This window comes from Symphalangus syndactylus, chromosome 7, assembly GCF_028878055.3.
Source record: "Symphalangus syndactylus isolate Jambi chromosome 7, NHGRI_mSymSyn1-v2.1_pri, whole genome shotgun sequence".
NCBI lineage: Eukaryota > Metazoa > Chordata > Mammalia > Primates > Hylobatidae > Symphalangus > Symphalangus syndactylus.
Genome location: NC_072429.2, coordinates 126,813,112 through 126,830,475, shown reverse-complemented (window position 1 = coordinate 126,830,475; position 17,364 = coordinate 126,813,112). Strand labels below are relative to the sequence as shown.

General features: G+C 49.0%; 1 protein-coding gene across 1 annotated transcript in view; it reads right to left on the bottom strand.

Annotated features, from left to right (window-relative positions):
* Positions 1 to 17,364, bottom strand: part of LOC134737084 (uncharacterized) — a 311,572-nt gene that overhangs the window by 148,003 nt on the left and 146,205 nt on the right. The window contains exon 5 of the mRNA XM_063642413.1: positions 12,195 to 12,363. The gene's annotated coding sequence lies outside the window, so the exon portion shown is untranslated. The remainder of the gene's footprint in view (positions 1 to 12,194; positions 12,364 to 17,364) is intronic.

Below are 17,364 nucleotides of genomic sequence, written 5' to 3'. Positions count from 1 at the left end.
GCTTTAACAGACATGATCTCACTGGGATTTTTTTTATTAGCTTCTTAGACGGTTTAACAGGTTTCTCCATCTCTGCTGAGACAGTGAAACTGTGGGCTTCTCTGGCCTCCCTGGGCACATGGAGGCCAGGGCAGTCTTTCTGAACCTGCTTGGGTGGCAAAGGCCCAAGATCTGTTTCTTGATCTACAATCGGTCGTGAGCCAGGCATTGCAGAAGGAAATTCATTTTTTAAAAATAAATTTCCTAGAGCAACATTAAAAGAATGCTGTTTTTTGGCCAGGCGCAGTGGCTCACGTCTGTAATCTCAGCAGTTTGGGAGGCCGAGGCAGGCAGATCATGAGGTCAGGAGTTCGAGAGCAGCCTGGCCAATGTGGTAAAACCTCGTCTCCACTACAAACACAAATATTAGTCGAGCGTGGTGGCATATACCTGTAGTCCCAGCTACTTGGGAGGCTGAGGCAGGAGAATTGCTTGAACCCAGGAGGCGGAGGTTGCCGTGAGCCGAGATCATGCTACTGCACTCCAGCCTGGGCAACAGAGTGAGACTCTGTCTTTAAAAAAAAAAAAAAGAGAGAATTCTGTTTTTGTTTTTCTAAGAATCAGAGCAGCGTGGAAAGAAGGGAGGCTTTGGGATCAACCCTGGGCTTAATTCCCAGCTCAGCTGCTTCCTGGATGTGTTTCTTAGTCTACAAAATAGGGCAAACAGTTCTTCCCTTGAAGGACAGTGCCAAGGACCAGTGCAATGACAAATGTGAGGTTCAGGCAGTCTAGGCATGTGATGACCGGGGGGAGTCTTGCTGTTGATATTGTACTCCTTTGTTACACGCCTTTTAATTTCTCCTAGGGGTATTCATTCAGCTCTAATCTCAAGACCTTTCTGTGATCTGACGTCCCTCAGATGTCAGATCTATGCTGTGACGCTGTCTTCCTTTTGATCAGCCTGAGGCCTGCATCAACTCTACCCACTGGCCTTGCCCTGGGCTTCCTACTCAGGGCCCTACCCCTGAGCTCTCTGCTGGTGCACGGGTATGACAACAACACGGCTGTGGACACTGCTGTGCAGGGAGCTTTGCCTCAGGAATATTGAGTTTCAGCAGTGCACTGGGGTAGAAGGAGCAGGTGGGATGGAAGTTTCCCAGGAGGGTCCTCTCCCTCTCTAAGGAAGCCTCGGTTCCCTCTTCAGTAAGACAGGGGCACCGGGTATGGTGGCTCATGCCTGTAATCCCAGCACTTTGGGAGGCCGAGGCAGGTGGATCATGAGGTCAAGAGTTCGAGACCAGTTTGGCCAACATGGTGAAACCCCATCTCTACTAAGAATATAAAAATTACCCAGGCATGGTGGCACGTGCCTGTAATCTCAGCTACTCGGGAGGCTGAGGCAGGATAATCGCTTGAATCTGGGAGGCGGAGGTTGCAGTGAGCCAAGATCACACCACTGCACTCCAGCCTGGGCGACACAGCAGGACTCCATTTGGAAAAAAGACAAGAAAAGACAGGGGCTTGCATTCCCATGTGATTGCCCAATGGAGTGAGATAATGTCTGTGAAATGGCTTATAAACTGTAAAAGTGCTGAGCAGACTGAGCTGTTAGCCATCCTCCCTCCTACACCTCCTCACTAGAAGGTGCTCCTCGTGGGCACCTGAATCTTGAGTGTGAGGGAAGGAGACATAAAGGAGAATTCCCAGCCCAGGCCCTTTTGGGTGAAAGTCGGTCCTCCCAGGTCAGTCTTTAGTTCTGGTGACACATCTGTCTCCTAAGTGATTGCCAGCTGTCTCTTCTGATCCCCCCGATCAGCTCTTCTCCCAAGAGTCCTTTAAGCAAATTCCATCTGAGCCTGGTGACCTCTGGGCCCCGGTGCTTATTTGAGACAGTGGGAAACTCCTCCACCTTCAGGTTCAGGAGTGGAGGCAGCATGGAGCAGTGGCTGGAGCTCCCACGCTTGAAGCAGGACCAGCCTCACCTGGGAAACTCTGGCCGCATCTCCCCACGTGGCACAACAGCTTTGTGGCTAAGGGCTGGACAGGCAGATGGCATACAGGAGCTGGGACACCCAGAAACGCCCAGGTCTCAGCCTCTCACTCCTATGCAGGGAGAGTAATAACAGCACGCTGCCATGGAGCTATTGGGTGTTAACCGCAGGACTTGGCACACAGTAGCACCCAAGTGAGGTGAGCCGCTTTCTGCAGTTAGCATTCCCACTGTCAAGCCTGCATCATCAGTAAAAGGGAGATTAGAAGGGCATGTGCCCCAGAAGTTTATTAAAAGTATTAAATGAGAAGATTCACGTAAAGTGCTTAGCACAGTCTCTCACACTTAGTAAGTGCTCAATAAATGAGCGTTCTAATGGCTTAAGTTGGAGGGAAACTCCCGTCCTCTGGCATGCAGCTTTTCCAGGAACCCAGGCCGCCAGGGAAGGCGGGGGACAGCCTCAGCTGGAAGCAGAAGAGTCTCTGGCCTGTGACTAAGGCACAGCGAGTCAGAATCCAGCCGCTGGGCAGGGCCGGCTTGGGCTGATGCCTGGCCTGGCCCCAGTTCAGGGTGATGCGTTTTTACCGTAAGGTCTGGGTAACTCCACAGCCAGCACTGGGCCTCCCTGTCCCTGGGTGGGGCCTGACACTCACCCATCAACCATGAGAGCCGCTTCGTAAAAGAGGCGGGGACTCTAGAGCAGTGAGGGCCCAGTAAGAAAGGGCAGATTCACGGGTTTCAGCGTCATCTGCTAAATGCCACCCCCATTGGTTTAACCATGTGAGAGATGTTAGTATAGCACGGCAGGTCTGGGTGCCAGGCTGACCTCTGGGACAGGAGCCAAAGTCAATTAATACCAGGGATGGGGGGTGGGGGTGGCTGAATAGGGAGAGGATGCTGATGGGCAGCAGCAGTGAAGGGAGGCTGAGCTCCCTCCCAAAAACAGGAGGGAAGAAAAGAAAGGTGGGGGAGAGAGGAGAGAGAGAGAGAGGGAGACAGACAGATACACACACACACACACACACACACACACACACACCCAGAGCTCCTGGAGTTCAAACGTTCCAAAGTCAATGAGCAAATGGGAGGTTCAGGTCACAGGGGGCTGGCCTTCAATGTGTCCCATAGGCCAGGCACTACTGGGTGGGCCCTTCACCTACAATAGTCTTATTGTAACAACAGCTGGGACGGCATAGTGATCCGGTGTGTGGGCACCAGAGAACAACTAGGAAGTTCCACATGTTGACCAGCCCCTTCCTTGCTAACTAACATGGGACAGGTTCATTAACAGCTCTGTGCTCCACTCTCCTCATCTGTAAAATGGGAACAGTAGTATCTCCCCTCCCCAGCCAAAGGCTACACATGAAGATGAAGTGTGTTCAGACATGGAAAAGGCTTAAACAGGGCCTGGCTCGCAGTGAGCCCCCGACGAAAGTCGGCTATTCCTGATGCCTCTTACCACAGCCTGTGAAGTAGAAATTCTCAAGCTTCTTTTTAGAGCTGAGACCAAGGGGGTTCAGAGAGGGTGCATGACTTGCTCATGATCGCTGTATTGATCCGCCAGGGCTGCTATAACAAATTTTCACAGGCTGGGTTGCTCAAACAACAGAGGTTTACTTCTTCACAATTCTGAAAGCCAGAAGTCCAGGATCAAGGTGCGGGCAGAGTTGTTTCTTCCGAGGCCTCTCTCCTGGGCTTATAGATGGCCACCTCCTCCCTGTCTCTACACGTGGTCTTCCCTCCTCATGTGTCATCTTAATCTCTTCTTCCGATAAGGACGCCCACCAGTCTGACCGTATTAGAGCCCCAGCACGTGAGCTCAGTTAACTGCACCTCTCTAGAGACCCTATTTCCAACCACGGTCACATTCTGAGGTATGGGTGAGTAGGACTTCAACCTATGGTTTTAAGGGGGACAGAATTCATCCAGTCATAGTCACCAAGCTTCCCTGAAGCTCTCCTGGTCTGGAACAGAGAAATCAGAGTGAACTAAGATCAAAATCTGAGGGCAACCTTGGCTTTCCCCTTCTACACAGAATTGGATGACAGCTAGGAGATAGATCTATGAATTTTCTCCCCTGAGAAACCAGACGGGACCACCTAGAGTCCGTCTCCTTCCCCTCAAACGCCCTGGGCCTACCGTGGGCACAAGCTGGAGCTCAGGGAATACCTCTGTGCTCCACCACTCAGCAGCTGCTTTTCAAGAGAAGGAAAACACTGCTACACACCATCCACAGCCACCGCACAATACTGTATCCCTTTGTCAGGGATAATAAAACAGAGGGAAAGTCACTCTGAAAATTACTATGGCCTTGGGTCAAAGGCAGGCTGACCGGGGCTGGCAGAAGAAAGCTAAAACTTCCTTCTCTGGGATTCTAGGAATTTCAACAAGCGAGACCAACAGATACTTTCAGATTAAAGAAAGGCAGTGTGTTCCCAGACTTTGACCCCTGTGCACAGGCTCTGCAGAAAAGCTGTCACTTTGCACTCAGTTTCCTTGTAGGTAAAATGGGGATAATAATATTGTCTGTCTGCCTAATTTGTACAAGGCTCTTACAAGAGGGTATAGCACAAAGTAAGTGCTTAATAAATGTGAGCTTTTCTTTGTATTCCTGTTTCACAGTATTTGTAAGTATTTCACAAGATTCAGAAACCTTGTCCCTGGACTGTGATGATCGCCTTTTCTTCAGTCTTCCATTCACAGACCCAGCCTCTGGTGGGCAGTCACAACACACCTGGCCATGTCCAGAGAGGTCCAGAAACCTGCCCCAGGTGTCAAAGCAGCTAAGAAACAGGGCCGGGTGAGACTCTGCCTGACTCTTCCATTCTCCCAAATCTAAGTTAAGCAGTGATTCCTATGCCCACCTGGGAGGGGAGAAACCTGAGGCCCACCTTGTAAATCCCTGCAGGCTCAGTGTGCCTGGCATTGGGCTGGGCAGGGGAGACAGAGGGAATGCCAAAGAAAGAGCAGTTACAAAGGACAGACCACAGGTCCAGGACGAGGGGACTTTCAAGGGCTTGTTCATGGTTCTGTTTTTGCCCAAACCGTCTCGATCCGCCTTTGAGCAATGGTAATTATCTCTTTGCCTCCATCCACTTCATTTAACATGCCTGTCCAATTCTTTCCCAATAAGCCAGAGAATAAGAGTGCAGACATTAAAGGTCAGGTTTTCATGGTGCTGAACCCATTTAACCCAGCTGTGTGGCTTTGCGTAAGCTACCTAGGCTCTCTGAGCCTCCATTTCCTCGTGTGCAAATCGAGGAAAATACTCGCCTACTTATTAGAAGGAAAGAAAAGATTGAGTCCCTGCTATGTGACAGGCCTTCAACAAGGGACCACCTCTTGTCATAAACAAGAGGCACATTCTGAACAAGTGACCACGGGTTTAACGTGTACACAGGTATTATGAAAACAACAAGTCCGCATTTCAATAAATATTTGTTATATAAATGAACAGGACTGTTCCCAGAGCCTGCTGCTGGGAGGAAACTGGGGAATAACGAACTCAAAAACAAGGTAAGAATGTCAGAGCAGGGAAGGGAAGGGAGGAGGGAGGGAGTCGTGACCTTGGGTCAAAGGCAGGCTGACCGGTGCTGACAGAAGAAAACTAAAACTTACTTTTCTGGGATTCTATCCCTAGCACCTAGGACTGTCTGATATATTAGGCACCCAATACAATCGATTGAATGACTTGTGCATAATAATAACCCAACACACTTGAGAGAGTAAGCATGAGCAGAAAGGCCAATCGCCCTAAGTTCCCTGCCTTGGATGTGTGGCTGGTACCCTGACAGACCAGAAGCAATTTGGCCTGCAGTGTTTTTCCTGGGTCTGCACTCCAGCCACCCCTGCCTTGGTGCAATGTTTTGTCTGTCTCTAAACCCCTTCGTACACATTCACATGTGTTACTAACTCTTTCTTTTTTCCAACCCGCAGCGAGGCTGGTAGCTTTAGTCCCTTATTACAGAGAAACAAAAGGAGGCCCAGAGAGCTCATGGGTCTCTCCCTAGGACACAGAGCTGACCGGGGACGGTGAGTGTCCCCACATCCTGTGCTGAGTAATGTGCTAAATAATGTTGATTAGCTGAAGGAAAAAATGAATGGATGGGAACAACAGTGGGATGTGATTATTTTCCAAAGATCTCAGTCCTGTCTATGGCTACGTGACAGAAAAAACTGCTCAGTGGGAGGTCCAAAACTGACACCCAAGGCAACAAAACGAACAGGGAAAAGGAATCGTTTCAGATAAGCAATGGACGAGACCAGCGTGTCCCCCTAGGTCGTCAGGGCACAGGCCGGGGACTGTGAGGATTCATGCTGCCTTTGGAGGGCTTTCAGCATGGGGCAGTTGAGGGCAGGCTGCTCATCCCCCTGGCAATCAGGGGAACTACCAGAAATGGCATCACCCCCATGAGACTGGCAAAAAGCAAAATTCTGACCTATCAACTGTGGGTGACCAGATGGGGGAAAACAGGGCTCTTGTGTACAGTCAGTGGGAGTGTAAATTGGCATGATTGTTCTGGAGGGCAATGTGATCGCGTCTTATAAAACAGAAAATGTTCCTTAGCCTCCACAGCAGCGAAGTCACCTCAGGGTATAAATCCTGGAAGAGCTCTCACATAAGTGACCAAGAAAGCACGTGCAGATGTTGCTCCCAGCAGTGTTTGTAATATGGGAGAATAAAAAAGAAAGAAAGAAAAGGAAAAAAAAGCATCAAGCACAGTGTCTCAACAGGGGAATGGTTAACTGGCCCTTGAAAAATACTCGGCAACTGTTCATTGTTCATTCTCCTCTGATCTGACTTCCCACACACGCACTCACCCCACCCACTTCACGTTCATTTTTATGTTTTATCAGCCTATTGCCTTGACCCCCAGGGGAAAGTAGAATTCACATATGAAAAAAGAGGGTCAGACTCCCCGGAAAGCTTTTCTACGTCCTTTGCCCAGGAGAGGTTCCCATTACAATCGGGCCTGGACCTCAGCCATGAGCACGGGGAGGGAAGGAACCAATTTCATTCCACTTAAACCAATTTCCCGGGCCCAGACAGCAGCTAATGAGCAGCCTGCGCCCTCGGAGTCATCGATACCACTTTCCAAATCAAGTTACCAAATTGGTCTTAAAACCACTTCAAAGGGGCCGGGCTGACTGTTACCAGTGAGGCATCCTGCTGGCCATATGGCCACGCTTCTTCCCACTGGCATCCTCCTCCTCGGTATCAGCTGCAGAGGGGATGAGCTGGCTGCCTGCTTTTGTCTCTGCTTTGGATCCCTCCTTCCCCTGAATGCCTGATCGTCCATAACGGAACTTGGGTCACCATTAAAAAAAAAAAAAAAAATGGGACAACTGTGGCAGAGGGATTCAAATAAAGGAGGGCCCATTCAGGCAGCACAGCCACTAGCACAACAGCCCGGTGAGGTCAGTACTCTTATTGTCCCCATTTTACAGACAAAGAACCTGACAGTATGAAAGCTGGGCAAGGTCTCACCATGGTTAGCAAGTGGCAGAACCAGAAATTGAACCTGGGGCTTCCTTTAACCACAATCCATGCTCAGCCTCTGAGCCACGCAGGCTTTATAGTTTAGATCTTCATGACTTACATTCCCTTCTCTACAATCAAGCAGAAAAAATAGTCAAACGGGCCAGGCGTAATGGCTCATGTCTATAATACTAGCACTTTGGGATGTTGAAGCAGGAGGATCGATTGAGCCCAGGAGTTCGAGGATGCAGTGAACTAGGATGGCACCACTGTACTCCAGCCTGGGCCACCCCCATCTCTTTAAAAATAAATGGTCAACCGAACCTTGAACAAGGGCCCAAAATAATTTTCCTTAAGAGGCTTTTTGTTACTATTCATAAATATAACCCCTATTTTTTATTGAGTGCCCATGGAATGAAAAGCACTAGACTACCTTGCCTCTTTAATCACACAAAAGTCCTGAAGTAGATGGGATGATTTTTCTTCTCGCAAATGTCTTGTAATATGCTCCACATCCTACAGTCAGGAACGGAACACTCATCTTCCACATTGGGAATGAAATTCACTTTAAACCCTCAACTCAGTTTTCTTTTCCCTAAATCCAACTATCCATCAACCTGCCTGTCTTCAAGCAGAAGGCTCTGTGGAAGAGCCCGTGTCAGCCCTATTAGGTGGTCTCTAGATTAGTGGTTCTCAACAAAGGGAGATTTTTGCACACACATATGCACATATGCACACATGCACACATGCAAATATGCACATATGCACATATGCACACACCACCACCACCACCATCACAAAAGAACACGTGGCAATGTCTGGAAACACTTTAGGTTGTCCCAACTGGAAGCTGGGGTTGCGACTGACAGCACTACTGGCATCCGGTGGGTAGAGGCCAGAGATGCTGAGCAACATCCTACAATGCATAGGACAGCCCCCACAACAAATCATCTGACCCAAAATATGAACAGTGCCAAGGCTGAGAAACCCTGCTGTAGACCCTACCTATGTCTTTGCAATTTCTTCATGGTCTTGATATCATACAAAGAGAGCTTCTTTATTAATCAATACAATAAAGTAATACTCATTTGCATTAAAACTGAGCACGACTAATTTTTGCAGCTAATGGACCCACCAGGGCTGGCCAGAATAAAGGGCTGGGCTGGAATTCATTGCATGAAATGGTGCTAAGATCACTTGAGAAATGTGTCCTTTCGCTTAAGATTACCAGGAGGCTACTATGTGTCAGACTCTGTGTTAGGATCTGGGGAGGGCGTCAACGGGCAGGAACACTCTGTGCAGGACCTCTTTCTGTCCCCAGAGGACACACATCACCTTACTAAGTCACCAGATGGTCCATGGGGCATTTCCAGGCCCCCCACAACAGCACATTCTCTTCTTTCAGGACCTCAGGAGAGAGGCTAAAGACAGAACAAAAGGAGACCTGGGAAGATGGGTCACTCAACTTGGAGAGGAAGCCCTGAGGCAGGCCCTGCTCCCTCCTCAGATTTTATTTCTCAGATCCTAAGGAATAATAACCACAGTTAAAATGACAGTCTATACAAATCTCAGCATTGGACATGACAGTTTCATTCCAGGCTTTCCAAAGCCACTTCAGAACAGCCACCACCTAAACAGCACCCAGGACAGGAGAGCCGATGCCCAGCTTCAAGGAGGGACTGAATCTCACAGTCTTTCCTATTGAAAGACAATAAAGCTGGAGGCTCCAATACTTAAAGCAAAATGAGGCACCAGCTGGTCAGGCAAGTCAGAATTTGAACCCAGCTCTACTGAATGAGAACCTTCAACATTGACACCAGGTGGCTATCACTCATCCTGGTCAACAGTACATGGTGGACCTCAGAAACCTCTGGACACTCCCTGGGCCTTAGTTCAGCAGCTGTAGAATGGGTTATCATGTCCCCTATGGCAGCCTTGGGGGGGCTCTTCCAGGTCAAGGGGGAGAGGTGAGTGACATCAGTTTCAATGCATGAAGATGTAAATTAGGTGCTTTCCCACCACTGGCTGTGTAGTTGCCCACAGGAGAAGCCTTAATGAGAGGTGGCTATGGGTCAACAAGAACAGAACCACACCTGATTTCTTTCCTGTCATCGCAGGCAGACGAACCTGGGTTGAGATGCCAGCTTGATGACCTTAGGCAAGCCATGGAAATTCTCCATGATCCCTTCCACATTCACACAGTGGAGATGACAGTTCCCAACTGGCAGAACTGACAGGCGAAAGTGTCTGGCCAAGGCGAACATGGCCTTGTGAGTCTTCAGAGCCACATGCAGGGAGTTACAGAGCTGGGGATATGGGATCACACTCTGAGGGCCCAACATCTGTGGGCCTGAGGACCTGGGACTCAGGGTGCCCTTGGAAAGGGAGTCATCCCCTGACAAAAATGGGCCCACAGGGGTGGTGCCCTGCAGGCTGGTTCAAAGAGCCAAGGGCCCCGAGGAAGCCAAAGGGGATGGTCTCCAGAAGGAGAGGCATGGCCCACTTCCCAAAAGAGAAAAGTCCCACCCCACACCCATGGCCCAGAGCTGAGCTGGTGCTGGTCGAGGGGCTCTGCAAGAAAGAGGGGCCCCTCAGGCCAGAGAGACACTGGTACCAGAGCAGGAGACTGAGTGTGGCCTGGAAAGACATGCATTGCCCTAAATCAGAATAAAATTTGAAAAAGGCATGATGATCACGGTGTTCACATATATACTATAACACCAAAATGATAATAACTCTTTAAAAAGTAATGCCCAATAATAGCAAACTGGCTAAATAAAGCATGACATTTCTACCACTAGAGTAATGACAGCAAACATTTACTGAAGATTTACTGTAGACCAGATACTATTAAGTTGACCTTTTATAGGTCAACAATTCAATGCTGCCAAATTCATATGGCTGTACATAATATTTTAAGCACTTTACATGTATCCATTCACTTAATCATCACAGCAACTCTTCTGAGGTACTGTGTCAGAATACCTGCCACATCTCATTCCAATCAAAGAGATGCCCATGTCGGAATTTCCTGGAACCTGTGAATATGTTGCCTCCCATGGCAACAGAACTTCCTAGATGTGATTAAAGCTAAGGACCTTGAAGTAGGGATTATTCTGGATTATCAGGGTGGCCCCAGTCCAATCACATGAATTCTTAAAATTAGATAATCTTTTCTAGCTGAGATCACAGAGGTGAAAAGAAAGAGGGAGAAAAGATTTAAATCCTAAAAGGAACTGGACCCACCATTGCTGGACTTGAAAATGGACAGAGGAGGCCACAAGCCTAGAGGGGAGGCTTCTAGAAGCTCAGTGCAGCTGGACAGCCAGCAAGAAAACAGGATCTCAGTCCTACAACCTCAAGGAAACGAATTCTGCCAATATCCAGAATGAGCAAGGAACAGCCTCTCCCCTGCAGTCTCCAGAAAGGAAGGCAGCCTACAGGCTCCTTGATGTTAGCCTGGAGAGATCCATGTCTGACCTCTGCCCTAAATAACCGGACATGAGCAGGGCACAGTGGCTCACACCTGTAATTCCAGCACTTTAGAAGGCCGAGGTGGGAGGATCACTTGAGTCCAGGAGTTCCAGGCCAGCCTGGGCAAGATAGTGAGACCTCGTCTCTACAAAAGATACAAAAAAATTAGCCAGGCATGGTAGCTCACGTCTTTAGTCCCAGCTACTCTGGAGGCTGAGGTGGGAGGATCCCTTGAGCCCTGGAGGTCAAGGCTGCAGTGGGCCAGGATCACACCACTGCACTCCAAGCCTGGGTGACAGAGCAAGACTCTGTCTCAACACTGTCCCCCCACCAAAAAAAAAAAAAAAAAAAAAACTATGCATTAATATATCATGTTATATAAATGCTAAATTTGTGTTAATATTTTATGGCAATCATAGAAATTAATAAGCAGGATAAAAAGCATTCGTAACCACACTTGAAGGCAGATGATAATATGAATCACAATGCCCAAGGTCACTCAGCCAGCAAGGAGCAGAGCCGGGTCTGACCAGCTCGTGGGACCTCTGGCCCTGCCGTTCTGCTCTTCAGTCTCATGGAAGAACAATTCCAAATCCAGTTCCCAGATGGCAACACAAAGACTGTATTTTGGGCTGACACTACCAAAAGTTGGGCTTTAAAAAAAAAAACGCAGTTATTATTTTCAGTAATTAAAATTGTTAAAAGATCTTGGCCTGCCCAGGCCTGGATGATGGCAATAAAAATGTGGCTAGAGATGAACTAACATAGGGGTTGGGTGGGGGAAATAATGAGTCTAGAGAGACCAGGCCTGATATTCAGCAGGAACTCACTCACCTGCAGTGGTTTTGTGAAAGGCTGAAGCGGACCCATAGCAGTGAGTAAACAGATGCCTCCCCATGAGGGCAATTGTTGTCCCCCGTGTCTAGGCATGTTCCCTCAGGGAACATTCTCACACCCACCTCCACAAAATGCAGGGTTCAGGCCTGATGCAGAGTCTCAGAACCTGGCACCATGTATCCCAATGCCTCAGACTCGAATATTTGACTATCACCCCCAAGGGATCAGAGAGTTAGGAAAGTTAGAAAACAGCGGGTCCAGCAGGCAGGTGCCTTTGGACTCACCAAGAAGAAAGGAAAAGATCTGCTTTGGTCAGGCCTCTAAAGATATGGAAAGTATGTGGAAAATGTACAGACCCTTAGGTCTGGTCTTAGGCCTGTTTCAATCATCTCTTCATCTTCTCTGTTAGCACATGGCCTCCGGTAAGCCACTTACCTCTCCAAATCTCAGTGTCCTGTCAGTAAAAGGTGAACACCAAGGGAGCCGTGTGCCACGCAGCTCAAAGGGGAGATGATTCAGCCTCCACTTAAAGTACCATCACGATGGCTGTATGTGCCAAGGTCACCCGCGCACCTCGGGAGAAGGCTCCAGGGAGTGTGGTCAGCTGCAGAAGCAAAAGGTATGAGTGTCAGTGCCATGGAGTCAAAGGCAGGCCTCACAGAGCACAGCAGTGCCAGGGACTCGAGGCTTTGAGAGATCCCACACCCGGCTCCCGTGCTGCCTAACACGGCTTTTCTCCAGCACCTCCACTTGCTGGACCATACCCTGTCCACCTCTGCTCCATCTGTGGTTGTAGGCCCCCATCCATGAAGCCTGTGTGCCTTAACCATCCCACATCAGGGTGCAGGGCCACAGTGCTGGTTGGGAAAGGGCCACAGCCCCACCTTTGTACATGGAGTCCTTAAAAAATGTTGGTCAAGTGAGAAGGCAGGTGAGGATAGGGGAGAAGAGTCACAGGGTTGCCAAGACAGACCCCAGCTCTTTCTTCCTCCATAACCGCAAAGCCTTGGCCTAGAGAAAGCGGCAGCAAGAAGACCCCTTGGTCCAACCCCCATAGTCCAATTTAACTTCCCAAATAGAGAAAGTACATGCCACAAAAGAGAATGGGGCTTCTGTGATACCACTCAGAAGTCCTAAATTGCTGCATCCCTCTCAGCCTCAGTTTCCTCATCTATGAAATGGGCATGATGCCAGCCTGTGCACCTCATCAGAGGAAGGACTGCTCAAAGGAGACGCTCAACAAACTTCCCTGTGTGAGCATGCATTCTGCCACACGATGACTGCACCATCGAATGAGACCCACTCGCCTGCCACACAGAGACCCTGGGACAGAGGAGCGCAAGGGCAATAAACCTAAGATTTCAGACATTAGTAAAAACAGACTGGAATCTTCACTCATTTTCAGGGACATTTCGGTCTTTCTCTTCCGTGTCCCTTGGTGCTGCAGCTTTGAAAACAAATGGCATTTCTTTTTAAGAGTGTCATTTTTCTTTAAACACCTTAAGAAAAAAAGTTAGAATCCCAAAAGGATCTTACATTTGAGTTCTTGTGTAATCTGTTTTGCTAGAAGCTTTCAAATACATATATTTTTGAAGCCACAGGTTACAGCCCCAGGGTGAGGCCTTGGGTTCCTATCAGCAACCCCTCAAGGCTCTGGGAGCATCTCTTCTTTGCATCTGGAGCAGCTGTCCTGGAGGAACATGCCGTGGACACAGCTGTCTGAGATGAGTAAGCCTCATCTCTGGCCAAAAGGAAACACACTGTGATTTGGGGTCTCTCTGTCTCAGGATGGGGCTTCCTCGGAGGCCTGAAGCCATGCGGGACGGCATCCTTTCCCCGGAAAGTGCTGAGATTGTCAATCTCGCTCATATTTGATCAGGGCTTGTCGCCTCTTCGTGGCCCCCGCTGATAAAAGCAGGGCTGGCGCTGTTTCTGGAATGATGTGAGAGATACCACCCCCATCCCAGCCCTAGGAAAAAACGATATCATTCTCCGGATGGCTATGCTCCTTGTGAACACCCCAAGGAGGTCACTTGAAGAGGTTACAAGGCCACTGATTCCCAGCTGGCTTCCGCTGAGGGAAAGAGACTGATCTTGGAAGAATCAGACCAGGAGCCTGATGAGGAAAACTGAGGGACTCCAGTGTCGACTTCCACACAGGCTCTGAACTAGACGGAGCATGCAGCAAGATTTAGCGTGACAGAGACTAAATTCTAGCTCTGTCACTTTCACAGTGAGACTAGAAAATGTCTTCCCTCTCTGAGCCTTGGGTTTGACTTCTGTAAACCACGGGTAATAAATAATGTCCTTGTTCGATGCCCACAAAGATTGAATTGAATTGGGGCCAGGCTCACTCCTGTAATCCCAGAGTCTTCCTTCAGAAGGAAGAAAGCATAATCTATATGCTGGCTGGCTCTATGCAGCAGCAGGTATCACAAGCGGTTTTTGTCTGCGTTTGCTTCTGAAGGTTAACCCACTACCTATTTAGAGTGGCCAGGTTGGTCTCTCTCTCTCTCTCTCTCTCTCTCTCTGTGTGTGTGTGTGTGTGTGTGTGTCTTTTTCCCTAGGGTGGGCATTTTCATTCAGGCAGGTGGCACCCTGCCCAAGGAGGGTGGATCACTTGAGGCCAGACTTTGAGACTAGCCTGACCTACATGGCAAAACCCTGTCTCTACTAAAAATGCAAAAATTAGCTGGGCGTGATGGCACACACCTGGAATCCCAGCTACTCAGGAGGCTAGAGGCACGAAAATCACTTGAACCCAGGAGGCAGAGGTTGCAGTGAGCCAAGATCGTGCCACTGCACTCCAGCCTGTCTAAAAAAAAAAAAAAAGAAAAGAAAAAGAATGAATTAGATAATGTGCCAAAGCATCTCAAGATTTGCACCCAAGACTCGTCAGTTCCCTTGCCCCTGCTGTCAAATTAATTGCAGTTTACTTGTAGAGGTAAAGAGGGTGCCCACAGCAAAGAGACTGAACCAGATAACTCAAGGTAATCACCCAGTGGATGATGCGGGCTGCAAGCCCGAGGGGTTAGGTGACTTGGTCTGGACTTAAAACGGGGACAGGAAATTAGATACCAGCATTCATTTTTCTGATTTACAAATCCTTTCCAGCATAAAACTCTTCCAAGGCACATATGTGAACATACACAGTTATGCTTCAGCCGGTTCCTCCCATCTAGAGAATCCAACCAAGGACACACAGGGTGTCTAGGGAGAAGAGGTTATTCTGTGGCACAGGTGGCTCTGCAGAGGTGGGTGCCATGCCAAGTCCCACAGGAGGGTATGTTCCCAGCGAAGAGTTTAGAGCAAAGACCTGCTCAAGTTACATTAGGGGTGAGGTTCCTTCCTAAAGGCACCCTCAAGCAACCCCTCACTGGAAGCAGGAGAGGAAGCAGCTCAGCCCTGAAGGCTGCAAGAGCTCAGCAGTGCCTACTGCCTTTGTTGACCTTTGAAGGTGGACAATCATGGCGGGAGGGAAATGATTTCTCCAAGGCCAGGACATGGAGGGGTAGGACGCACGGATCTAACCATAAACCAGATTCAGAAAGTGTCAGACCAGCATTGGGGCAGCCATAGGAAGCCAAAGCCACACCCAGCACCACCTTCCTCCTTTCTGAGAAAGGCCATCAAAGCAATATGACAGCAGCTGGCACGATGGAGTGATCCTCATTCAATAGAGAGTTCTAGCCTGGGCACTTCAGGGCTACAGTTCTGCTTAAAGAAGACACTGTTGACCAGGTGGGGTGGCTCACACCTATAATCCCAGCACTTTGGGAGGTCAAGGCAGGCAGAACACCTGAGGTTGGGAGTTCGAGACCAGCCTGACCAACATGGAGAAACCCCGTCTCTACTAAAAATACAAAATTAGCCGGGTGTGGGTGGTGCATGTCTGTAATCCCAGCTACTCAGGAGGCTGAGGCAGGAGAATCACTTGAACCTGGGAGGTGGAGGTTGTGGTGAGCCGAGATCACACCACTGCACTCCAGCCTGGGCAAAAAGAGCAAAATTCCATCTCAGAAAAAAGCAAAAAAAAAAAAAAAAAAAGGGAGAGAGAAGACAGTTTGTCCAACTCTTACCTCAAGACCATTCCTCACTCTAACCACTTCCACCCTCACGTGGCCACCCCTGACAAGATTCTCAATCTTTGGCCCACACCTCCCGCTGACACCTCTCAGATCAGGAAACTACCAGCTACTCTAGCTTTTGGTCACATCCACCCTAACCAGGATGGTCGTTACAGCCAAGATCATCAGAGCACGTACTGCGTGCTGGACACTGTTCTCCACTCCATTCGGAGGAGGACCTGACTTTGATAAATGGTCAAGATGACCCTCTGGGATACATACTGTCCCATTTTACAGATAAGAAAACTGAGGTTTCTCAAGATTAAGTAACCTCCCACGATTGTGCAACCAGAGCTCATGCTCTGTGCCATCAGGCCATGCATGGCTCACCTTCCTCTGGGCTTTGGACCAGACTCCTGAATACATATGTGACTCTGTCATCTATCAGTTGTGTGACATCAGCCAAAGCACTTCATCTCTCTAAAACTTCACTTCTTCCTCTACAACAGGGGATCATAACAACACCTTCCTGAATGAAAATGCCCACCCTAGGGAAAAAGACACATACACACACACACACACACACACATACACACACACACACCCTGACCTGGCCTCTCTAAATAGGTAGTGGGTTAACCTTCAGAAGCAAAAGCAGACAAAAACCCCTTGTGATACCTGCTGCTGTGTAGAGCCAGCCAGCATATAGATTATGTCTTCTTCCTTCTGAAGGAAGAGGCTTAAAAGAAGAAGAGAACTCGCTGGGCACAGGGATTACAGGGCTCATGCCTGTAATCCCAGCACTTTGGGAGGCCGAGGTGGGCAGATCACCTGAGGTCCGGAGCTCCAGACCAGCCTGACCAACATGGAGAAACCCCGTCTCTACTAAAAATACAAAATTAGGGCAGGCGTGGTGGCGCATGCCTGTAATCCCAGCAACTCTGGACGCTAAGGCAGGAGAACGGCTTGAACCCGGGAGGCAGAGGTTGCTGTGAGCCGAGATAGCGCCATTGCACTCCAGCCTGGGCAACAAGAGCGAAACTCCATCTCAAAAAAAAAGAGAACTTAGGAGAGGCCCTGGTTGGATAACAGAGCACCCAGGTACAGCAGTTAAAACCAAAGAGAACTCCCCGATATTGTTTCTAGCCCAACGCCATCTGGCCCCAGGAGCAACAAAAGTGGAGACTGCCTAAGCAATTACCAAATTTTATCAGTTCCATCCCAGCTCCAGGCCCTCCAAAAAACCACTGACAAGTCAAAGCCAAGAATTTAGCAGCTTCTCAACTTTTCCCCACACACCTGGAGGTAGACCCTTACCCCAAGGAACAAAGTCTTCATCCTGTTAGAAATCTATGAAGGGAACATGTAAACAAATGTTGCAGCGATAAGGAAGCCTGCCATGAAGGAGTCAGTTTGCAATCTCCAGCCCAGAAATTGGGAGAAATGTACCCATTCACTCTTTCCTGACCTAAGACCATTCCGGGAATCCCTAAACAAAGGCTGGCCATCTCTTTCCCCTTTATCTTTGGCAAACCTAT